Genomic DNA, 25,949 nt, shown 5'->3' on the forward strand with positions numbered 1-25,949 from the left:
GTCCCAGCTCCTTCTTCCTCCCGGCGCACCACGGCACCAGAAGGAAGATCACCCCCGGCAATCATCTGGGACACGTCACAGGTCTTAGATGATTGCTCGGCCAGTTGCGGCACAGCTCGCGGATGCGCAATGGGTGCCCGGCTATGAAGCCACAACCGGGTGCCCACACTTACAATGCCGGCGCTGCAGAGAGGAGGGGGAGACGAGCGGGGCTTTGCTCCCTCAGAATCGCTGGACCCTGGGACAGGTAAGTGTCCAATTATTAAAAGTCAGCAGCTGCACTCCTTGTAGCTGCTGACTTTTATTTTTTATTTTTAGCAGAACCCCTGCTTTAAGGAAGTATTTTATGAAAGTGCAGGTAAGAAACGGTGAAAGTGTTGCTCATGACCAATCATTTATTTCTTTAATTTTGGGACAGCACAGTGGCTAAGTGGTAGGACTTCCACATGGCAATACTAGGGTTGCTGGTTCAAATTCCGACCACGACACTACTTGCCCGGAGTTTGCATACTCTCCCTGTGCCTCTGTAGTTTTCCTCTGGCTACACCAGTTTCCTTCCACAATCCAAAGACATGCTGGTAGGTTAATTGGCTCCTGTCTAAGCTGCCCTAGTATATATATGTATGTATAAATGTGCATTAGGAACCTTAGATTGCAAGCTCCTTAAGGGCAAGAACTAATGTGAGTGTGCAGTATACTGTATATGTGAAGCGCTGTGCAAATTGACCGCGCTATACAGTACCTGAAATAAATAAAATAAATACAATTTTGGAAAGTGTACTAAAAAAGTGATTGGTAAATTCTGACTGGGTTTTGTGTCAATTGCTGAATTCCACAACCTTGTTGGAGCCTATTCTGCAAGCACTGGATAATAATGTGCTTATTTGCTGAAAAAGCATCTTTTTGGAGGCTAATCATTATGTAATAAGAGCTAAGAAATAGTCCTATAAGGATTTGTAAATCAAACAAGCACACCTCTGGCAAGACCTCAGTGTGGCTTGGGCTGGCCAAAGAACACAGAATTGCTCCTTTCGGAAACAAGTTAGCAGGCCCAAAGATGATCACCCTCTTAAAGGATCAGTCCATCCAAGAGCCATATTTAAGTGAAGCCTTGTAGGTCCTAAATACTTCTGCCACAGCCTTTGCGTGTTTAGGCATTTTCTACAGGAGAGTGTAGACCCTGGAATACAAACACTGAGATTTCTTCTACAGATTATATGAAAACTGTAAGGTGGTTTATTTCTCTAACATCTACGAAAGAAGAAATGATACGTTTTTGTTGAACACCATAATCGCCTGTCCCTTGACAGAACCCAATTGTTAATACTCACGTTCCCTGTTCTTCCACACTACTTGTTCTTCTAGTAAAGTCATGAGTCTAATCTCTGTGTAAGGTTTGTGTCGGAGAAGTGGTGTCCAATCTGTGAGCCAACACAAAATTGTAAGAATGCAGTTACACTTAGCAAATATATATGGTCAAAGAAAAATGTGACAATGTCTCTTTTACTGGATTTTTATACGTTTCATCTTCTCAAAGGAAAATCTCCCACTCTTCACAATCACACCTTATTCATGTCATCAGTTTTCAGCAGCAACTATATGTGTGAGCAATTATTTTCAAGCATGAAAGCATACGAAGGGCAAAATTAGAACCAAAATATCTGATGAGCACCTTTTGAGATTTTATTGCTACTCCATCCATCAAACCAGATATTCATCTGTTAGTTTATCAAAAACCAGGGTCAAATATCACACTAGTTTTATGTTGCCTTTTACTTTTATAATAAAAAATATAAAAAAAATGAAGTTTTATTACTCAAGTATGTTACCTATATCAGTGATAGTTAACTTGTGATCTGCCCAACTTTTTCTGCTCATGAGCTCTTCTTATTGTTAGTATATTTTATGTGTGGCCCAAGACAGTTCCTCTCAGCCCTTGTACACATGGTCGGAGAATCCGATGGAATGTGTCTTATCGGACCATTTTGTCGGATATTCCGACTGTGTGTGGTCTCCATCGGACTATTTCCGACGGACCAACTTTTCCAACTTGCCGGTAAAGATTTTCCGACAAAATGCTCCGATCGGACATACTCCTATCATATGTAGCCTACTCCGACGGACAAAGTGCCACGCATGCTCAGATCAAATTCCTAGACCAAAGCTATTGGCTACTAGCCTGAACGTAGTCCCGTCGTAACGAAATAACGTCATTACGTTATGTACAATTGGATTTTCCAACAACTTTGTCTGACCGTGTGTATGCAACAGTTTCGGACAAAATCCAACGGATTTGGTTGTCAGAATGTCCGACCGTGTGTACAGGGGCCTATTCCAATGTGATCCAGGTAGGTCAAAATGTTAGACACCCCTGTGCTATAGTTAACACAGGCTCAATTACTTCCCATCCCTCTAATGGCAGTGTTCGGCCACACAGGCCTGAGTGCTGAATCATAGGAAGAAAGAAAGCTAGAAGTATTGGGCAGTTCCTTAAGGCTTTGGGAAACAGAGTGATGGCAGATTGTTGGGGGGGGGGGTGTTTTGGGGGTTTGGGGGACTTGCCACTAACCTGCTTATCCACCATTTTGTGTTTGTTTGCTAATGGGGGGGGGGGGGAGTTATTTTCTAAAGGCAAATCCACTTTGCACTACAAGTGCACTTGGAAGTGCAGTCGCTGTAGATCTAAGCGGAAGATCTGAAATGAGGGGAAGCTCTGCTGATTTTATCATCCAATCATGTGCAAGCTAAAATGCTGTTTTTTATTTTCCTTGCATGTTCCCCCTCGGATCTAACGCGACTTTACTTCCAAGTGCACTTTCAGTGCAATTTCAAGTGCACTTGCAGTGCAAAGTGGATTTGCCTTTAGTAAATCATCCCCATTCTCTGTTAAGGGCTCATATGGCAGTGCTGTAAAGTGCCCTGTCACTTTTTTCCTTTTCATCTTTTCTTTTGTATTAGTAGTAATGATGAACGAGAGACTAAACTCTCTTGTGCCCAGATATTTTGCCATACGGTCACCTGATCTCCGGCACTGTCAGAACTGTGAGGCGATGTCAGTTGATTGTGCCAAAATAGTTTATCGCAGATGACTCGGTAGTTTTATTCATTTTAAACCTTTTTATTTGCTAATCTTTAATAATACATTATAAACTATATCCTTGGTACTGAAGCTGAAGTAATACAGATTAGGGAGAGATTATGGGATTTTATGGCACATTTTTTGATCATTACTTTTGCTGACCTTTTGCGCTCTCTCTTCATTGGTGCTACAGCCCAGAATGAATCACTGCCTTCCTCAGCAATTTTTTGCCCTTCCTTCTTATTGCCGGCGAGTGTTTTGTTGCCCCTCAAGTGAACCTGTGTTTCACCCTTTTATGGCAAAGTGACAAGTAAACTTAAAATGGTTGTAAACCCTTACAGCACACTTTTTGCTACAGGTAAGCCTATAATAAGGCTTACCTGTAGCTACCCTGGATACCTCCTAAACCTGAACAGTTTAGGAGATATACCCTGTATTTGCATGTTCCGACATCATTGGCACATGCGCACTGAAGCAGCGGCACATATGTGCCATTGCTTCAGTGAGTGTGTCATTACCGGAGCTTCGGCCAATCACATCGATGACGCCATCGCAGCTCCGGCCAATCACAGCATCTAAGCCCGCGATACCAGGAAGTAACTCTGGGAGTGAGGATGGCTGCAGGGGCTTCGATCTCAGTTAAATAATTCATAAAGAGCTAGTATGCTGTGCATACTAGCTCATTATGCCTTTGTCTTGCAGTCTTTTTTTGTTTTTGTTTTTTGTCCTAGGGTTTTACAATCACTTTAAAGGGCAAGTTGACTTTCCCACAGTTTCCGTGCCCTCTGCCCATTTCTTGATCTGGTGTCTGAGCATGTGCAGTTTGGCAACATAGACTTCTGTGATGCTGGTAGACATGTGGACTTCTAGCCATCTACCAGCCTTCTAAAAGTCTTTAGGGCAAAACGGTGCATGCACAGACGTTGGTAGATGACTGTAAACAAGGGGCAAGGGGTTGAGGAAATTCTGTGGGAATATTTCCTTACCATTTTAGGTGTATGAACAAAAAGTATAACTTGTATTTTTTTGTTTTTAATAGAGTAAGGAAGAAGGGTTAGAACTTTTGTCAAGTTTGTATTGCTGTTTATGTCCCTGTTGATTCTTATATTTCTCTTATTGACCATTATTGTCTCCGAGATGAAAAAAGTAGAAATCCTTAGAGCATATTTCTGCATTTTCTGTCAAATTTGAGAAAAGCCCACTATATGTTGTGTTCTCATTCACACAGCATGCCTACTTTTCAAATTTTTCTTACTTTTTAGATGTTTTTTGGGAGGACGTGTAACTTTTGTTGAACAATGTTGAGTAATGTGCCCTTCCCAGGTTTGTCCTCATTAATATACAATGCTGGAAACCCAGCGTCTACACCTTTAGAGAGGAACTAAACCCTTCTATCCTTTTTAGCAAAGGAGGCTGCCATTTTCGCCTCTGTTTGATCTATAACTGGCATGGTGCTGCACATGTGATCAGTTATGACACTAGTCATTTTTAAAGTAAGTAATTGGTAAAAAAAAAAAAAGTTTTGGCTATACATGCGCTAATGCACTATAATTGCCTCTGACAAGCCAGTGAAAGATGAGTGTAAAGCTGGTATACACGGGCCAAATGTTGGGAGACATCGACTGGTTAAAAAAAAAAAAATCCGGTACTCGGCTGTGTGTATGTTGGTCTGTTGGATGTGCATGCTGGAAAACCAGCAGCCAACCAACTCCCAATCAGAACTCTCAGCCAATGGCACACCATGCTGATTGGAGTGTTCTGGCGGGGGCTGTCCCCCCCTGTCAGAACACAAAAGCTCAGCAGGGGGGATCGCTGGACTAATGTCAGATCATTAGTACAGCATCACTGACTTGAACCGGCCTTTTTTTTTTCTTCATGTAGCTCAATGGGTTGCATGAAATAAACTATAGTTTGTACAAGGCTTTGATGTATATTTACATCATCATTGTTTTACAACTAGTCAGTGAGATGGCTTGCATAGTAAGGTAAAACTTGAATGCATTGTATAGGTTGGAAACCAGATTGTAACATGTTACCAGCAGCTCATTCACACTATGGCAAAAAGAGTATTATCTTTGGGTGGTTTTGTTCCTTTGCAAACACCTCCAGCTGGACGGTTCAGAATGTGTACTCTAAGGCCCCTTTCACACCACCGATCCGTTCAGGTCCGCCTGTCAGTTTTTCAGGCGGACCTGAATGGATGCTCCATAGAGCTCTATGGAGCGTCGGATGTCAGCGGTGACATGTCCGCTGACATCCGACCCACTCCGATCCGAAAAAGTGTGACGGAGGAAAAAGCTATTTTTCCATCCATGATCGGATCGGGTGACGACGGACATTGCGGTCCGTCGTCACCTGATCTCCCATAGGGGAGAGTAGCGCTGTGACAGGTCCGTCCCTGCGCAGTGTGCAGAGACGGACCTGTCCTCTGCCTGCTCAGCGGAGATCGTTCTGGCGATCCCTGCTGTGCAAACGGATATCCATGGGGGCGGATCATCACTGATCTGCCCCTGTGTGAAAGGACCCTTTGTTGTTAGTGGGCATGGTGTTGGGGCAGCAGCCTGAATGCTACCTACAGACTTTTCTCCTAGAGTGTCAGTTTACCAGGTTTACTGTGGAGCCACAGTTGGAACAAACATGCATTATTTTTCCACCTCCAACACAGCGTACCCTATAATATAATAGTTAACAGTTTTCTGTTTATTTTTGTGTTGCTCTTGATTGTCCAGTAATAAATCACAACTTTATTTCTAACAAAGTTGTTCTTAACTTTTTTTGTCTCAACCCTCAGGGCTCTTTCACATAGACTTTCCGATCAGGTCCACCTGTCATTGTTTCAGACGGACCTGATCAGACGCTCCATTCAGCCCTACGGTGACATGTCCGCTGATGTCCACCGATATCCGATCCTGTTTGTGAAACAGTCTGGAGAATCAGATCTGATGAAAACGGACAGGCGGTCCATTTTATCATCTCCATAGAGGACAGTGGGGCTTTGACAGGTCCATCTCTGCACAGTGAGTGGAGACAGACCTGTCATCCGCCTGCTCAGGGGGGATCAGCAGATTGATGCTTGCTGAGCACAGTGGAGTCCATACACGGACAAGCCCGTGTGAAATGACCCTTAGTGAAGTCTAGGTAGAAATAATAATAATAAATGTTATTTTATACAGCACATTTTAAATGTAGCTTCTTACAAGGAAAACACAAGAAATACACAGGATAACATAACGTAAAAAGGGACAATTATGTGAAAAAGCTTGTCCAAAAAAAGTTTTCAGATTTGATTTGAATGAGTTTAGAGAGGATGACTCTCTGATGTTCTTTGGAAGTGAATTTCAGAGTTTTGGAGCATAGCGGGAGAAGGCTCTGTCCCCCATTGAGTATAAGTAAGTAGGGGGAACACAGAGAATTTGAGGAGTGGGGGGGGGGGGGGGTTAAGCTGATCAAAGTTCAGAGAGATAATGGGGTGCCAAGCTATGAAGACCTTATAGGTGAGCAAGAGCATCTTAAAGTCCATGCGAAACCTGACAGGAAGCCAGTGCAAGGAATCCAGGATGGGGTAATATGATCACTTGTACCAGAGCTAGTCAGGATTCTGGCTGCAGAATTTTGTACATATTGAAGTTGGTAGTGTATTTAGGTATACCAATGAGTAGAGCATTGCAGCTCCTACTATGTATATGTGCCATTTGCTGCATTCATTCCCATGGCTTGTATTGCTTTAGATGCGTGGAGGCTGCAGTCAAAAAATTACAAGTCCGAAGCTACAACTACTGTAGCTGCTGACCTTTATTATAAGGACATGTGCCTGTCCAGGGATCCAGCACTCTCCTCACCCAAGCCGACTCTTCAGGTCCGGGCGCTGGCATCTTAACTAAGTGCACCCCCCCTCAAAGTGCCAATTGTCAAAGAGGAGGGTGGGAGGATGCAAGTAAGAGGAATTTCTCCTGTTGGATGAAGCTCTGCTTTAAGTACGGACCAGCCTTAGCAATGAACATAGCCAGATAACAAAAGCACTTTTGCCTAGGGAGGAAAATGAGGCTTTTCAACCAGTAGATAGTTGTGATTTTTATGATTTTGTGATTTTTGGCCAAATTCAAAGTGAAGTTTGAGGCTGGAGTTTTCGCTGCAAAGGCTGTGCAGTGCTGGGCAGGGTCCCACAATTAATATTTCAGGAGCAGGGATTTTAGTATCCCAGGAGGGCTTTGTATTCCGACATTGTAAACCTGGCAGGTCGCTCAGACTTCCTACAACAAAGTCTGATCTGCCATCCTTCTTTACAGTTGCTGGCTTTAAGGGCTTCGCGAGTACAAGCTTTCATTCAAGGAGTTATGCATATGGTACCTCCAATTAGGTCTTCATTGCCTCTGTGCAATCTCAAATTGGTATTGCCAATCTTACAGAGACCACCATTTGACCCAATCCGGGATCTTCTGTTAGTGCTGCTGACTTGGAAAATTGTCTTTCTGGTCTCTTTTACCTCGAGAAGGAGGTTATCGGAATTGGCGGTTCTTTTCTGTAGGGAGCCATTTCTGATACTCCATAACGACAAGGTAGTTTTTCGTTCACTTTTGTTCTTTTTGTCTAAGGTAGTTTCGTCTTCATCAAGACATTTTTAGCGCTTTTTACACATTGGATGTGGTACGGGCCATAAACATGTGTTTGAAATTGAATGCTGCAGTTAGGCAGTCGGATTTACTATTTGCCCTTCCAAAAGGTCCTAGCCAGCTATTACCTAGTCCATTTCACGTTGGATTTGGCAGCTGATTTCTCAAACCAATAGTTTGAGGGGAAGGAGTCCGCAGTTTCTTGCTACGGCTCACTCTAACAGGAGTGTAGAGGCCTCTTGGGTTATTAATCATCAGGCCTCTATGGGACATGTATGCAAGGCTGAAACCGGGTTTTCAGTTCACACCTTTTATGAGTTTTTATAAGGTGAGCGTAACTGCTGCTGAATATGGTGGATTTGGTCATAGTGTCTTGCGGGCTGCTGTGCAGCTTTTTGGGCCTGGTGGTGGTGAGTGTCTCTACCTCCTCTTGTTAACAGTTTTTTGGGACATCCCAGTTAGTCATGTTAATCCTGCTCTGTGTCCCCTGATGTATGAAAAAGAAAACAGGATTTTTGTACTTACCAGTAAAATAATTTTATAGTGCCGTCTATTTACCCAGTGATTTACATATATATTGCACATTCACATTAGTCTCTGCCCTCAAGGAGCTTACAATCAAAGACCCCTAACTCACATTCATACACACACACGCTAGGGCCAATTTAGACAGGTTCCAATTAACCTACCAGCATGTCCTTGGAGTGTGGAAGAACGGAAACCCAGGCAGGCACAGGGAGAACATGCAAACTCCAGGCAGGTAGTGCCATGGCTGGTATTCAAATCACTTAGCTACTGTGTGGCCTGTCCTCCCCTCTCTCTTGGGGTTATTGATTGCTACAAAACTTATGCTCTCTCCTTGAGGTTATATACGCCTGTTTTTATTGCCGTCTGCGCCCTCATTATGGAAATTCACCCTCTCTATTTGTCCTGTTTACAACATTCACTGAGAGTCTGGCTCGGTTCACACTAATGTTATGCGGGTAACGCACAGGAATCTCTGCGTTTCCCACATCGCATCCCACCACCAGCATAGCAAAACGCACTGTGTTCATCTAAACGAACTAAAAGTTAATGCCCCAAAAGCAGAACGCAGTGCATTTGCTAGAATCTGATCACATGTTTATGAACACCCATGCAATCCGAATCCAGTGCATCAAAATAAAAAAGGGATGCCTGTACTTTTTTTTTTTTTTTTTTTTTTTTTTTTTTTTTGTGCGGAAGCGGTGCAATTTCAGCAAGATTGCTTATGCTGTCGGATATATGACCTACAGTACAGCTTTGGTTACATACACACTGCAAAATCTGAAAAACACAAAGTACATAACATTCTATTAAATTTAACATTTTGATAAACTTACAATAATACGTTTAAAAAAATACTCTGCATAATTACATTCACAAGCTTATTTTTAATAAATAGGATTCTCATGTGGTTTTTGTTAAATATTTATGTAACAGGACTTGAATAAATGCCTGCCATTCAACTTTTTTCCCTTTTAATGTATTTATTCAAGCTGTAATGAAATCCAAATTCTTTTCTAGAACAAATATAATATTGTGTAATCTGCATGATTTTGTGTTTTTGTAGGAGTGTCTGGGAAAGACACGGCAAAGGCTAATTTTTTATGTAATGTTTAACTATTGGTATATAGTCTTTGGTATTTTATGGGGTTTTTTGTGTCTAGATGTGGATTTCACATTGCATCATAGCATTGAACAATATTAAATCCAAGGACTGCTCTGTAGCTGTTCTTCTACCTGATGTGTCTTAGGGGTTTGTATGAGGCGCCATGTGTTTAAAATTCAAATTACAGATTGTAATTCTATGTAACAATCACTATGGCTGATCAGAAATATGCTAATTTGTAGACTAATATCACATGTATATTTTCTGCAGTATGACTCATGAAATGTTAACTGTCCAGGGATCTAGAGGTGTTCTCACCTGGGCCAGTTCTTCCACAGATTTAGGGTCCCTGATACCGGCGTGCCATGCTGTTCTTTGTACATGAAATTCACTAATCCCATCGCACACGTTTCTGTAGAAATGGTTGTGCATCTAAGTGGGTCCTGTAGGGACCAATGGATGGAACTGTGTCAACTCAAAGCAAAAAAATGTCGCCAGCACACCAAGGATCTCCAGAGTGGGTCCAAAGTTTTAATCGGCGATCACATCATTACAGCAGATTGCAACATTTCGTAGTCATGCAGGATCCACGCAGGATGACGTCACAAGCCTGATGAAGAGGTCCTGCGTGGCTATGAAATGTCACAATCTGCTGTAACAATGTGATCCCTGATTAAAACTTTGGACCCACTCTGGAGATCCTTGGTGTGCTGGCGAAATTTTTTTGCTGCACTTTGTGAATGGACCCATAGGTGATCTGTGATGTGTCCCAGGAGGGCATGGGCAGGTAAACTTCCAGTGGACTCACCTGGAAGGAGGGCATAAAACGGAATGTCCCTTTTTTAGGTGAAGTTCTGCTTTGTTGGCCAATAAAGGGTATCCCTTTATAGTGGTTCTGAAGCTTTTTTACTTTAATGCATTCTCTGCATTAAGGTAAACAAATGCCCCACAACCTGTCTTACCCACCCCCATCCCTAAACACTTACCTTGCTGCTGTCACCACTCCAGCACCACTCTACCCACTTCCTGCTTTCACAGGGGAAAGTGAGGGCAGCAGAGCCGTAGGCTACTGCTGCTGTCAGTCACACCTCTGTGTGGAGGTGTAGCTTACCAGCATAATGAGATGACACACACACACACACACACAGCCTGACTCAGGAGCACACAAGCACAGGTGCCTCCTTTGCTCCTCCGGGTGCATTCTTAGAAAGCCGGGTGCTGACAGTGTGGGCAGGGGACTACCAGAAGGATGGTAAGGGACCTGTGTAATATTGTCGCACAGAGTAGGTAATTATATCTCTTTTATTTTTAAAAAAAATGATATCCTTTAATATCACTTTAAACCTAAAGATTACTGTAATGTTCTCTATGAATGTTGGATCTGAGGATTTAATCTGGTTTATGATCCAGATTTTTATGTTGTTTTTATATTATGTTGGTATTAGGTTAACTATGCGTAACGATTTTTGGGTAATGTTAGAGAAAGTGATTTCGTTTTGCATGTTGGTACTTTGATTTTCTGTTATTTTTTTAACTGGTGTTATTTGTTCTGTGCAGTATTTTAATAAGATGATATGGCTGATTACATTATTATATTTAGATGTATGTGTTATTGTTCATTTTATTGTTGTGCCTTGTTATTGTGATTTTTATGTCTTGTTGAATGTAATTGTATTTTAGTAATTTCCCTTTGGGATCAATAAAGTATTCTGAATCAGAATAGCTTACACAGTATGAGACTTGTCTACTAGCCAGACACTTTTTAAATATATGTCGTTTTTTTGTTTTGTTTTTTGTATCCGGTGTAAGTAATTACTCGCAAAAGCATCCACATAGAAGAGTGTTACTTATAGAAAGTAATGCTTTTCTAACATATAGCGTTTTCCTGATTGGTTATACATATTTTGGCCAACACAGCCATTTCTATATAAAGTCCTTTTGTTGGATGGGTTTTCACTGATTGTGCAGTTAGTCAATATGGCCATTAGATGGGGCTGTCTGGTGAGTCAAGGCGACTGCAGTGACGTTACTTAACATGCCGGAACACTATGCTGCATTGCATAAGAACTGAAGAGTCCTGGTTAAATAAGCACGCTGTGCTATTGTACAATGACATGCTGGAAGGGATATCAGACAGCGAGTGATCCTCACCGGAGTCACATGTGCTGCTCCTGAGCTGTAAACTCTATTCCAGGTAAGAGGCCATGCGTCCAGCTCCTAGAGCCTACTGATCACCGGCTTTCCCTTTCCTCTGTATTACCTTTTTTCCATCAAGTATACAAGCTTTTTTTATAGTATGGTTTAATTTTTGGTGTGGTGACAATGACACATGTTGTTGTGCGGCGCTGTGTTCTTGTTCGGTCTTTGTTCTGAGTTCAGCAGGTACAGGAGTTGATGTCTGGAGGCTTTTTAAGGGAGAGAGCTGAAGAATGAAGACACTCCGGAATGGTTAATTATGCCCTTCAGATTTTTGGCTGCTTATCTGTGACTCTGCAGTTTTTTTAATGTACTGCTTTGATATGTATCATTAATTTGTTGTGATTGTAATTTTTATCTTACTTTCACGTATTGATTGCTTTGTCTTATATGCCCATTTTATTTGTACATTTTCATGGACTGTTAATTTTCTCCTGCATATCGTCAACTGCTGGTCTCATCGTAATTTTCCGAACGCTTACAGTGTAGCTTTGTCATCACTCTATGCTTTTTATTTAATTTTTTTTTTAAGTTTACAGAGTACATGTGTTTTGTATAGAGAAGGAGACGGAGAAAGCAGTAGGGAGAGAAATGGAGAGTTTGAGTGATAGCGAGAGGGAGAGGGAGGAGGAAAGGGAGATTGTTCTGTATATGCATGTGTATATATATATATATATATATATATGTATGTGTGTGTGTTATATACACACTGATCAGCCATAACATTATCACCACTGACCGGTAAAGGGAATATCTTGTTACAATGGCATGTGAAAATTGCTGGGATATATTAGGCAGCAAGTTAACATGTTGTCTATGAAGTAGATGTGGCGAAAGCATCACAGTTTCTTGTCAATGGGGCGGAGAAGCCCATGTTGACCCATGTCCACAGCCAAAAGCATCTACAATGGTCTCATGAACGTGGTCTGATGAATCACGTTTTCTTTTACATCATGTGGATGAATGGGTGCGTGTTCGTCACTTACCTGGGGATGAGATGGCACCAAGATGCGGTATAAGAAGGCAAGTTGGCAGAGTCAGCATGATGCTTTGGGCAATGTGTTGCTGGGAAACCTTTGGGTCTTTCCATGTGGATGTTACTTTGGTGTCCATGCCTCAATGGGTCAGGAACGTTTAACAAAAGGGACCATACTCAATATTAGGTGGGTGGTCATAATGTTATGGTTGATGTATAAAGAGAGAGAGAGAGAATGAATTTTAACTATTTTTGTATGTAGATGTATATGTGTTAGGTATTTTACCTATTTTTGATTGTGTATGTGTTTTTTTTTAATTAATAATATATATATATATACACACAATAATATAGGAAAAGAGGCAGCTACTTGAATGCTATTTATAAAGCAGTAATTTGGATCGACAATATGAATCTACCGGTAATCTAATTAATACAAAAATGAAAAACACACTTTGAACAAACTCCTAGTGGACCCATACCCAGTATTGAAGCTCCCACCATGCTGCTTGAAAGACATTAGCTAGGATCTCTTGAATGTATTTGCCAGGATCAGGTCCCTCCAGCTACGGCCAGGCGATGCCCCTGGGGTTGATTTGTGGTTGGGGACAAGATCTGCACGAGGCACAAATACTTATTGCCTGTGCTGGCAGTGGTGAACCTGTTGGTGCCTCTACCTGCACAGACTCCAGCAGTGGCTCAGACTTGGACGCAATGCAGAAGCTTTGGGTACCTAGATGGAGCTATTCCTGTAAGTATTTGTAGCTTAAGAGTAGCTCTGGAGGCTGGGGAAGCTTAAAATTAAAGATCTGCCAGAAAGTTTAACTGAACAATAACCTACAATAGTTCCACCATCCTTATGTAGACGTTTACGTTATCCATGTCATCCAGTCGGAAATGTTCAACATGACTAAACAGAGCAATTTTCTTTCCTGCGACCATGCAATGCAGGATTGAAAATCACTTGAGTCCCCCATCAACAGTCAGTGGTAATGGGGGAATCCTTCTCGTGGAGCCATTGTCTTCCACCGCCGGGGGGGGGGAGCCATCCTCACAGAGAGAACACAATGATTACTACTAGCTGCTATAATAGCCGTTAGCAATAATCACATGTAAAATCCAGCAGGCTGGTTGTATCCAAGCTGAACGATACATAGCCAATACATAGTTCGAATCTCAGTTGGTCCTTGCTGAGATTCAAACCATCTGTGACCGGCTTTACTTTTCTGTAGGGTTAGTACTGTTCTCTATAGTTATCTAGAGAAGTATAATAAATGTTGACTCTGTTAGAAATATTTGCATTTTCAAAGAAAAAGAACAATGTTCCCTTTCACAGGGGGCACTTTAAAAGCTTGTAATAATACTAAATAATATCTAAATTGAGTTTTTTTCCCCTTAATCATATTTCCTGGAATGCTGTAAAATGAGCTTTAGCAAAATAAGTAAACATATAATTTAGCATGGCCAGCTATACATTCAGCAATTCTTTTATAAAGAGACTTTTTGTCGAACCTTAACGCCAAGTTCATGGCATGTGATAGAACTGTAAGTAATCCTTTGATTTAGCTCCATGTCCTTGTGGTGGGTAAAGTCCAGCATTTCACATTTTTTGCCCCAGCTCACCCTGTGTTGTTTGTTATTTTCTATGTACTGGCACCCCCGGAGGTGGATCAAAACCATAAAGACGCATTTATACTGGGCTTTAATGCCCATTTTGCAGGTGCTTGTGACCTCTGCTTAACAACCTGCAACTTTTTGCTCTAAAAGTGTGCGCCGAGTGGATCAGACATTGTGGTTGGGGAGTGGGCATTGCAAATCGACAATGAAAAGTTTCTGTGGATCATTCATTGTCTTCTATGGTGTGCCCATAGGGAGAGCCTGTACGGTGCACGTTGTCAGATGCTCTTCTGCATCCAACACTGTATGAATAAGGCTTTCAAGGTGGCGGGGGAGTTTAAAACATTTCATTAATGTGAAAGAGGCAGAGATGTGTGTCAATCAGATCCCAGCCATTGTTTAAGGGTGTACACCAGGGGTGTCCAAACTTTTTTCAAAGTGGGCCAGATTTGATGAAGTGAACATGCCTGAGGGCCGACCATTTTGCCTGACATTCTTTGAACCATTGAAAATTCGGTCTAAGTGTGTCCATCCGAGCACTAATACACAACCCAACAAGAATTCTCTTGCCTTTGTTGCACTCGTTCCCAACACACAGACGAATGCTCTGAACTTTAGGGGGCACCGTTAATTCTTAATGGTACCCCACACATTGGAAAATGTAGGGTGCTTTTGGTGCAGTGCAATAAAAAAAAAAAAAAAAAAAAGCTTGGGGGCTTCTTTCCCTGCATTTTTGTGAGTAGGGAAGTCCATTGAAACTAATGGGCTGCCCTACACACAGTACGCAGCCACACAGATGTTGCATTTACGGGCTTAAAGCAGGTGGTGAGGAGGCAACATAATGCCTCTTTACCACCATTCAAATGCCTCTGCAAAGAGATCTGTGCATGGATTGCTTTTCAGAGGAGCAGGAGTCCTGGCTAATATCACACACAAGCCCTACAAAAGCAGTTTTGATGGTATAAGAATGGGGGTCCGGATTAAAAGTAACATACACACAGACACAAGCGCACAAATGCAGGCACACATACAGACAAATGCACGCCGCACACACATGCAGACACATGCATACACATACATACAGACATACATACAGACACATGTGCACACACACATGCAGACACATGCATACACATACATAAAGACATATATGCACACACATACAGACATACATACAGACACATGTGCACACACACATGCAGACACATGCATACACATACATAAAGACATATATGCACACACATACAGACATACATACAGACACATGTGCGCACACACATACACATACACACACACATACAGACATACATACAGACACATGCATACACATACACATACTTACAGACACCTAGAGAAATACATACAGACACACATACACACACATACAGACATACAGACACATGTGCACACACACGTACATACAGACATATATACAGACACACACATACACATACACACACACACACAGACATACATACTGACACATGGGCACACACACATACATACAGACATAAATGCACACACATACAGACATACATACAGACACATGTGCACACACATACAGACATATATACAGACACATGTGCACACACATACATACAGACATACATACAGACACATGTGCACACACACATACATACAGACACATGTGCACACACACACACACAGACACATGTGCACACACACACACACAGACACATGTGCACACACACACACACAGACACATGTGCACACACACATACATACAGACACATGTGCACACACACATGCAGACACATGCATACACATACATAAAGACATATATGCACACACATACAGACATACATACAGACACATGTGCGCACACACATACACATACACACACACATACAGACATACATACAGACACATGCATACACATACACATACTTACAGCCACCTACAGAAATACATACAGACACACATACACACACATACAGACATACAGACACATGTGCACACACACGTACATACAGACATATATACAGACACACACATACACATACACACACACACACAGACATACATACTGACACATGGGCACACACACATACATACAGACATAAATGCACACACATACAGACATACATACAGACACATGTGCACACACATACAGACATATATACAGACACATGTGCACACACATACATACAGACATACATACAGACACATGTGCACACACACATACATACAGACACATGTGCACACACACATACATACAGACACATGTGCACACACACATACATACAGACACATGTGCACACACACACACACAGACACATGTGCACACACACATACATACAGACACATGTGCACACACACATACATACAGACACATGTGCACACACACACACAGACACATGTGCACACACACATACAGACACATGTGCACACACACATACAGACACATGTGCACACACACATACAGACACATGTGCACACACACACACATACAGACAGATGTGCGCACACACACATACAGACACATGTGCACACACACATACAGACACATGTGCACACACACAAACATACATATACATGTGCACATACACACACATACAGACATGTGCACACACACATACATACATACACATGTGCACATACACACACATACAGACATGTGCACACACACATACATACATACACATGTGCACATACACACACATACAGACACATGTGCACACACACACATACAGACACATGTGCACACACACATACAGACACATGTGCACACACACAGACACATGTGCACACACACATATACAGACACATGTGCACACAAACATACAGACACATGTGCACACACACACATACAGACACATGTGCACACACACACATACAGACACATGTGCACATACAGACACATGTGCACACACACATACAGACACATGTGCACACACACATACAGACACATGTGCGCACACACACATACAGACACATGTGCACACACACATACAGACACATGTGCACATACACACACATGCATACACATACATACATACACACACACACACATGAATAAAGGCCTTTTTAACACTAATCTAGCTTGTAGTACAGTACCTTTGCAGCTTCCTCATTCAGCCGGGTACTGCACTGTAGGGGGAAGCAGAGAGCACAGCACAATCCTCTGCACTTTACTTTCACTTTTGAAGCTCACGGAGCTTCTCACAGTGCCGGGGATCGGCTGATCTGACAGCCCTGATCCCGCAGCACAATAAATTGAGAAAGACCAGGCGGGCCGTTCAAAACCGGACCACGGGCCGCAATTGGCCCGCGGGCCGGACTTTGGACATGCCTGGTGTACACTATGACATTTAAACTAAGGTTGCTATTGCTACCCTAGTACAATGAAAATTATAGAAACTGTGCTAGAGGTAACCCTGATATGGTGGGTATTAGCTCTCATGGTAGATGCGTTTGTACAGTGAGTCAACATCAGGCAGGAACTATAGTTAAGGGTCTGGTAGACCACTTTTATAAAAAAAAAAAAAAAAGTTCATTACCTTGCCCAGGCAGGTGTTTCAGCTTCATGCAAAACCGTATTAAAGGAGAAGTACAGCCAAAGCTTGTTTGGCTGTACGTCTCCTGTGGATCACAAGTGCACTTCGTGCTGCACTCCAGGGATCCGATTTTAGCAGACAGCAGGCTGAAGCCCACTGTCGGCTGATGTCCCTGAGCCAGTCCGCCCCTGAGCCTCTCAGCTAGATAAGTATGAATCTGAAAAACCCAAACCCATACTTCTCTCTTAACAAAAACTGCAGAGCGAGCTGGCTCTTCAGTCAGCAGCACTGCTGCACACTCCTGTCACCCGACCTTGGGCTCTTCCGACTCGCTTAGTCTACGTTTGCAGTACCATACTGCTCAAGCCCCATTCCTGGCTTTGCTAGATTGAATTCTCCCAGCACTCTGGGTTCTCCCACTTCCTCCAGCCTCCTCTGTGGATTCGCTAGTCACCTCAGCTTTTCCGGTCTCACTGGACCTTTGTAGCCGTAGTCACTCTCCCAGCTCTATGGGCAAGAAGTTCCCCCAACATAGGGTCACATCTCCCATGCAGGTAACCCCTCTTGGATGGAGCACACCGCTATCTTCACACACAGCCTGTAAACTGCAGTTTATTGGAGTTTGGGCGTTTTTTTTAAAAGCCCATAAACTCCACTCTGTTGGCGTATGTGTCCATGCACACATGGATGTTTTTTAGCTTTAGTCTGGATTCACCCCTATGCATTTTTAGTGCATTTTGCAGATTTGCACTACAGTCCATTTAACATGGTTTCCCATGGAACATGTTCTGTAGTGCAAATCTGCAAAATGCAAAAAGCACTAAAAATGCATAGGTGTGAATCCAGCCTTAATGAGCAGTGGAGTTTATGGGCTTTTTTCTAAACGCCAGAAATTCGCATTCAAAATGCCGTTTTTCACCACCAAAAAATGTCAAACGCAGATGAACATGCATAAACGCTCATAAACACATGTTAATTAGTGTTCGGCTTTCTATTTTTTTAATGCATTGTGGGAGTTTGGAATGCACTGTGAGATTTTTGCAGTGTCCTCTGTATATTTTTATTAAAAACGCCCATAAACACTAACGCCCATAACGCTCATAAACGCTAGTACAAAGCTCTGCTAAAAGCACGTAACTTAAGACACAGGTTTCTCTGTTCACAACAGATCTGCTGGCACTTGTCAAACTGACTCTTTGAGGGTCCTGTGGACATTTTAAACCCATTTAGGCTAGGTTCACACTATTGCGATGCGGGAACGCCGCGAATCCGCGGCGTTTTCCCGCATCGCTCACCTCCCGCCGGCAGTTCACACTGCCCTATGCGGACGGCTGGGGGTGTCAATGTTATGTTAATGACACCCCCAGATCCGTCGGCATATCGCAGTGCGATCTGCCGACTCGCACAGGAATCGGATCGCATGGTGTGAACCCCCATGCGATCCGATTCCGTTGCGGACCCAAAAAAGGGTCCTGTGCGAGTTTGCTGCGGGACAGCTGCGAGTTCAGCCATACTATCTGTATGGCTGAACTCGCAGTGCTACGGAGATCGGATGTGATTTGCTGTGCGAATCACATCCGGATCTCCCCCCGCAGCAGTGTGAACCCAGCCTTATAGAGTGGCAGGGACTTTCACTATCACAACTAATATAAGTGCTGTTCATTCATACCACCATATTGAAGTATCCAGTTGGTTTCCGGATCGGACTTACGTGAAAGTCTTGTTAATCAGTTTGTTCCTCTTTTCAGAGTTGTGTTGAGTAACATGCCCCATGACATGAGACTCATGGCATTGAAAAGATGCAGTATCTGCCCATGTAATTTGTGGTTGGACATGAGAACAGTCTGGTAAAGGTTCTTATGTAAATTGTCTTTATAATACCACCATCAGTCGTGTTTATGCAGTATTGGGGATTTTCAAGGGATACCCTGGTAATTGTTTGGCACCCTATGTTGCCTATTGCTTTTGTCAGTTTAATTTAGGTCTTATTAAAATAGTTGGATGAGCCTTGTGTTTAATAATAACCTTTGTCCATTTATCCAATTTACTTGGTTAATACTTTCCTGTCAGGCCTTCCAAGGTCTTAATACTTTGAACCTACATGGTGACAAGAAGGTGGGTCACATTGCAAATGCCAAAGAGAAGTACAGTATATGTGTTGAGGTAGATCTGATGATTGTCTGGCTCTTCTTGTACATGCCTGTTGAGCATAGACCATAGTCATGTGCCATGACAGGTGTTGGGTACCATTCATGGTGTGAGCCCTAAGCAGCTGATGGGTATTGCAGCCTAGGCTATGGGCAGGGCCTTTGGAGTATTAAGCTTCGTACACACGATCCGATTGTTGGCAGACACAGCGTCAGATTTTTGTCCGAAGGGTGTGTGCCTGGATTTTGTCTTGCACACAATTGTCGGCCAACAAATACGAACGTAGTGATGTACTATGTGGAATTTCAGCTCTTGAGCACCATCCTTTGGGCACCTTCTGCTAATGTTGTGTTTGGTGAGCATTGATTCCGAGCATGCTTTGGACTTTTGTGTGACGGACTTGTGTACACACGATACGAAAATCTGACAACAGACCATTGTCCGCCAAAAATTTACTAGCCTCCCATCCAACATTTGTTGGCGGAAAGTTGGACAACAATTGTCTGAAGGAGCGTACTAACGGTTGGATTTTTAGACGATTCCCGCCCGTCATCACGCTTGCGTGACACTGGTGTGTTCCGCCCTATTTGACCGGCCCACCTGGCCGTCCCCACTCACAGCTGACCAGATGACCGGTTTGCACTGTCTGCTTCACTGCACACCAGTACTCTCTACCTGCTACTAAAGGGTAATACTATATGTCATGGTCTGTTCATCCTCTATTATTTTACTCCTTCCACTTTACACCTACACTGATTTCCCATGAACCTCACCTAACAGGTGTATGTTCCTTCAGGATTCTTCAAATGGTTCTTGTTCACTTTTTTCTGGTTTGTTTATACTTTTTCACAATTTTCACTGGTCCACCTTATATTTAACTTCTATCTCTGATTTGCACACTATCCAGTAGGTGTATTTTTACCTACGCCTTATCTCATACTTTTACGCCACTCTTTCACCCTTTCTCCTCTACGTATTCCAATCCTCTCTGCACTAGACAGTGCTGCCGGGTTTATTATATACAATTCTTTTGATTTATCTGGCAGATTTACTTGCCATCACTGGCATTATACTCAATACACTAAATTTGGTCACTGGTTGGGGACTTTTCGGTTTGGGCCTGTTGTTACGGGTGGACCTTTACACCTCAGCTCCCGGGAGGCTTGATGTGGTGACTCCTGCATACCAGGATCTTTCGAGTTCAGCATTCCAATGGGATGTAAGTTTGTGGACTTGACCATCTCTTTTTTTTTTTTTTTCCCCTATATAAACCTCTTTACATATAATACTTTTCATATCATGGGCTTTTTTTGATTTAGAACATCTGCCATTACTTACAGATATTCAGCATCCGCTTCTGATGAGTCGGCTTACCGACGAAACGCATCGAGCTTTCGAGGCCGTAACCCCTCACATTTCCATCAACATCTTATGAATTTAACTGTTTTATTACTAGGTCTATTTTTATCATACTTATGAAACATGTACAATTGTTCCCCTGTTATGGTAATCATGTTTTACATCCTATTTATATGCATGCTATATACTCTCTAAGATGTCTGCATATGCTTTGAGTAACTGTTTGTCATATACAACGTTACGCAATTTGACATTCATGTGCAATAAAAAATTCTTTACTTTTACGTTGTGTTTGAGCCTGCCTCATCTAAAGTCCCATACTCTTTTTGTTATTTTTTGAATTCAGGCAAACAGTCTGTCATCACACAATCCGATCGTGTGTCCGAGGCTGAGCTCTGCCTGTCTAAGCACTAGGCCCGCAGTAGTCTGCTGTTTCCTCGGCTTGTCTCCAAGCAACCTGTTAGATGACTAAGGCTTGTCATGTATAGATCCCCCTTGTTTATATGCCAACAATAAGGCCATTCTTTGTGTAAATACTGGAATTTAACAGTCACATATTTTCGCATGAAACCCAAACTACACGCAAACCCTTGGTAAATATCCTTTTCTATAAGCAGTTCCAGACATTTTACTATGTAGAAGGTGCAATTGTTAAAACTTGCTTTTACTTCCTCCGTGTCATGCCTCCTAGTGGTTCCTCAGTCTGCTTGTATAAGTATTTCTGCTGACAGCTTGTCTTCCACGTGACAGGACTTTACCACAAGCTTCTCTATCCTTTAAAGCATCAGCAAATGGAAATCAGCTGTCACCAGTGATGAGTATGGAGTTTTCATGTAATGACATATGTACAGTAGACGACAGTGTCATGTCATGCAAGGCACAAGAGTGTGTTGCATCCTTCAGCTCAGTCTGGCATGGAAATTGTTTTATATTTTTAGAAGATCAGAATATGTCTGCTCATGTCTTGGGCTGTGTAACAGAGACTGGACCGGCCAAAATCAGAATAAATACATATATACACTCACGGGCCACTTTATTAGGTACGCCTTGCTAGTACCGGGTTGGACCTCCTTTTGTGACATGGTGCATTATCCTACTGGAAGGAGCCATCAGAAGATGGGCACACTGTAGTCATAAAGGGATGGACATGGTCAGCAACAATATTCAGGTGAGCCGTGGTGTTTAAAACGATGCTCAGTTGGTACTAAGGGGCCCAAAGTGTGCCAAGAAAATATCCCCCACACCATTACACTACCACCACCAGCCTGAACCATTGATACAAGACATGCTTTCATGTTTATGCCAAATTTTGACCCTACCATCTGAATGTCGCAGCTGAAAGAGAGACTCATTGGATCAGGAAATGTTTTTCCAATCTTCTATTGTTCAATTTTGGTGAGCCTGTGCAAACTGTAGCCTCCGTTTCCTGTTCTTAGTGGACAGGAGTGGCACCCAGTGTGGTCTTCTGCTGCTGTAGCTCATCTGCTTCAAGTTCGAAGGAGGTATTCTGCATACCTTGGTTGTAACAAGTGGTTATTTGAGCTACTATTATCATTTTATCATCTCTGCCCATTCTCCTTTGACCTCAATAAGGCTTTTTTTCTCCACACAACTGCTGCTCACTGGATATTTTCTCTTTTTCGGACCATTCTCTGTAAACCCTAGAACTGGTTGTCTGTGAAAATCCCAGTAGATCAGCAGTTTTTGAAATACTCAAACCAGCTCACCTGGCACAAACAACCATGCCACATTCAAAGCCATTTAAATCCCCTTTCTTCCCCATTCTGATGCTCGGTTTAAACTTAAGCAAGTCGTCTTCACTGTGTCTAAATGCCTAAATGCATTGAGTTGCTGCCATGCGATTGGCTGATTAGCAATTTTCATTACCAAGCAGTTGAACAGGTGTACCTAATGAAGTTGCCAGTGAGTATACAATGCTGTGAAAAGGTATTTGCCCCCTTTCCTATTTTTTGCATGTTTGCACAATTATATGACTCATGTCATCAAACTAATTTTATTATTACACAAAGATAACCCGAGTAAATACAAAATGCAGTTTTAAAATGATGGTTTTGTTTATTAGGGCAAAAAAGTTGTCAACCTTCCTGGCTTTATGTGAAGAAGTAATTGCCCCCTAAACCTAATAACCGGTTGTGCCACCCTTGGCGGCAACAACTACAATCGAGCATTTGTGATAACTGGCAATGAGTCTTTCACATTGCTGTGGAGCAATTTTGGTCCACTCTTCTTTGCAGAATTGTTTTAATTCAGCCACATTGGAGGGTTTTCCAGCATGAACGGCCTGTGTAAGGTCATGATACAGCATCTCAATTGGATTTAAGTCGGTGCTTTGACTAGGCCACTCCAAAACCTACATTTTATTAAATTGCTGTGCTACAAAAGATGCATTTCATATAGTCAAATGATACAGTGTATAGATATTAAAATGTCCCAACTGAAATGAATCAAAAAAGTGTCCATATATAATTCAGTGAGCACAAAAATGGTGAAAAAATATTATGATGAAGATTAAGAAAAACACTTCAGTCCAATTCGAAAACAACTACAGATGCCCATCGACTTTCAGCTTTTTAAAGGGATAAATCTGTAAGTGCGGGTCCTTACCAGAGCGAGTGGACTCCCTCGCAAGCAGATTCAGCCCTCTGCAGGGACAGATGGATCTCTGATGCTTCAAGTCTGGCCAGCCACTTCCAACGATAGACGAAGAGACCCGACAGCGGAGGGCAGTGTAGAGATGAGATGATGGATAGGCTCGTCAGTCCCTCGTATGTTCGCGTCTCCCGCTGATAGACAGAAAGTCGCTCCAGCAGGAGGCGGTGAGTGTAAAAGTGCAGCCAGTGAATCCACTGATCTGAAAAAGATGCACCCGGGCTCAGGGCCACGAGTGTTAGAGGGGAAAAAGAACGACTCCAATCGTGAAATACCGTTAAAAAAAAGCCTTTAATGCTTAAAAATGAACAAGCGGAATAAATCACAATACATCATAAATTAAGCACAAAGATAAATATTAATAAAAAAAAGCCGGAAAAAAATTAAAAAATACAGCCACAAACACCAGTGCAAAGGGGTCACATGTAACGTGATGGTGTTGGCACATAACCGACCTACATGTTTCGCAATACCTGGGGCACCAAAATTAAAATAATCTGATATCACATATATATATATATATATATATATATATATATATATATATATATATATATATATATATATATATTTTTTTTTTATTTTTTTTTATGATTTGGAAAATATTTGAACACCCGGTCTTAAAATATTTTATTCATCATATTAAAATAAAATATTTCACAATTTTTTTTATTTTTTACATTTTTCGGGAAAAAAACAAAAAAGCCTTAAGGAAAAAAACGGAAAAAAAAAAAAAATTTCCCCCCAAATTTTTCCGTTTTTTTTCCCGGGCCTTGACAGCTCTAGTAATAATTTTAAAATTAGTTTAATGATCTGAATTATTTAAGTGTGAGAAATATGCAAAAAATAAATAAATCAGGAAATACTTTTTGTGTGTGTGTGTGTGTGTGTGTGTGTGTGTGTATGTATGTATGTATGTATGTATGTATGTATGTATGTATGTATGTATGTATGTATATATATATAAATTTTTCACAGGGCAATTAATATTCTCTCTCTCCCTCCCCTCTTCCTCTTCCCACTTCCCAATAACCTTAAGTTCAGGCACGAAGACTTTATATTCCCCAATAGTAACAAAGGATATAAATCCACATTGTGCGCACCAAATGCGTTTGCAAACTCCGTTATTATTATGTAAAAGTCACTTTATCCTTGTGTGCCACACCAGAATGTTAGTCCAAAGGAAGGTTTTGTTACAAATATTATTGAGCAAAAGAGCCCAAGCATTTTGAGGCCCAAACAATGCCCCCTTCATCAGGTCTTTTGGAACTGTGTGCACAATTTGTGCCGACTTGAATAGTGATTTATACTCCTTCAATCCAGAAATCTCCTGCAATATTTTTTTCTGCCAATAGATGTCCTCAGTCTGATAACAAACACCCTTTAACCTACCGTACTTCATCTGAAGCCAGATTGTCCAGGACCTGCCACAGTTTGACTGGTCAGTGAAAGAGCCGATGTGTTGGCATCTGAAGCACGTTGGCTCCCATTCCAAATTTATGTTTGGATTAAAATTTTACTTTGGATTTGAACATTCCAATTTGGCTGTTTAATTTCTGATTCAAATATTTTCTTTACATCACATGGTCTTTGTGGTAGTTCCTTGGTGGGCAAATGCAGCCACCAATCACCCAGTTGCCCCACAGGGACACTATCAGCACATCGATAAAATAAACTTCCAGCACTAAAGCATCGCATATCAATATCTTTATAACATTTCAGCACCTGTCAATTTACTACATAGCCTGAGCAGAGCTGTGGAAGGGACCTGGAAGTACCCCCTCTACAGCCTGCCTGGAGAATATCACAGGCATGGGGAGGATACAAGGCCAATCTGCCCACAAAAGTGACCGGTCTTTATTACAGAAAGCTCCTGCTCAGAGCAAGTTTTACACAAAGTCAGGCCTACGGAAACGAGCAGAAAATGCTCAAGTGTGACTGGGGGATTAGGCTTCAGTAGAAAAGTAAAACTATAGTGAAGACGGGTGCAGAATATTTTTTTTCCGCCACCTTCCAATACCGTTTTGTGTAAACAACATTGAGGAGGTGGATGTCTATTTTGGAATGCACTTGTGAAATGGCCCTCGGGTGGTCTGTGCACCTCTCTCGATTGACAGACACAATGTACAGGGCCCCTCTGAGTGCC

The 25,949-nt window shown here is 42.1% G+C and overlaps 1 protein-coding gene across 3 annotated transcripts in view; it reads left to right on the forward strand.

Moving 5' to 3' along the window:
- The window catches only part of SLC23A2 (solute carrier family 23 member 2), a 246,869-nt gene that overhangs the window by 69,762 nt on the left and 151,158 nt on the right, over nucleotides 1–25,949 (forward strand). The window contains exon 1 of one of the 3 annotated variants that reach the window (XM_077469484.1): nucleotides 10,477–10,571. The exons of 1 other annotated variant lie outside the window; for it this stretch is intronic. The gene's annotated coding sequence lies outside the window, so the exon portion shown is untranslated. Of the gene's footprint in view, nucleotides 1–10,476; nucleotides 10,572–11,364; nucleotides 11,514–25,949 lie in introns of those variants that run through there. One more of the 3 variants, XM_077469483.1, reaches the window with a different exon arrangement.

Source organism: Lithobates pipiens, unplaced genomic scaffold (genome assembly GCF_037356315.1).
Source record: "Lithobates pipiens isolate NorthernLeopardFrog02 unplaced genomic scaffold, aLitPip1_a1.2 Scaffold_8, whole genome shotgun sequence".
In the NCBI taxonomy this organism is placed as follows: Eukaryota; Metazoa; Chordata; class Amphibia; order Anura; family Ranidae; genus Lithobates; species Lithobates pipiens.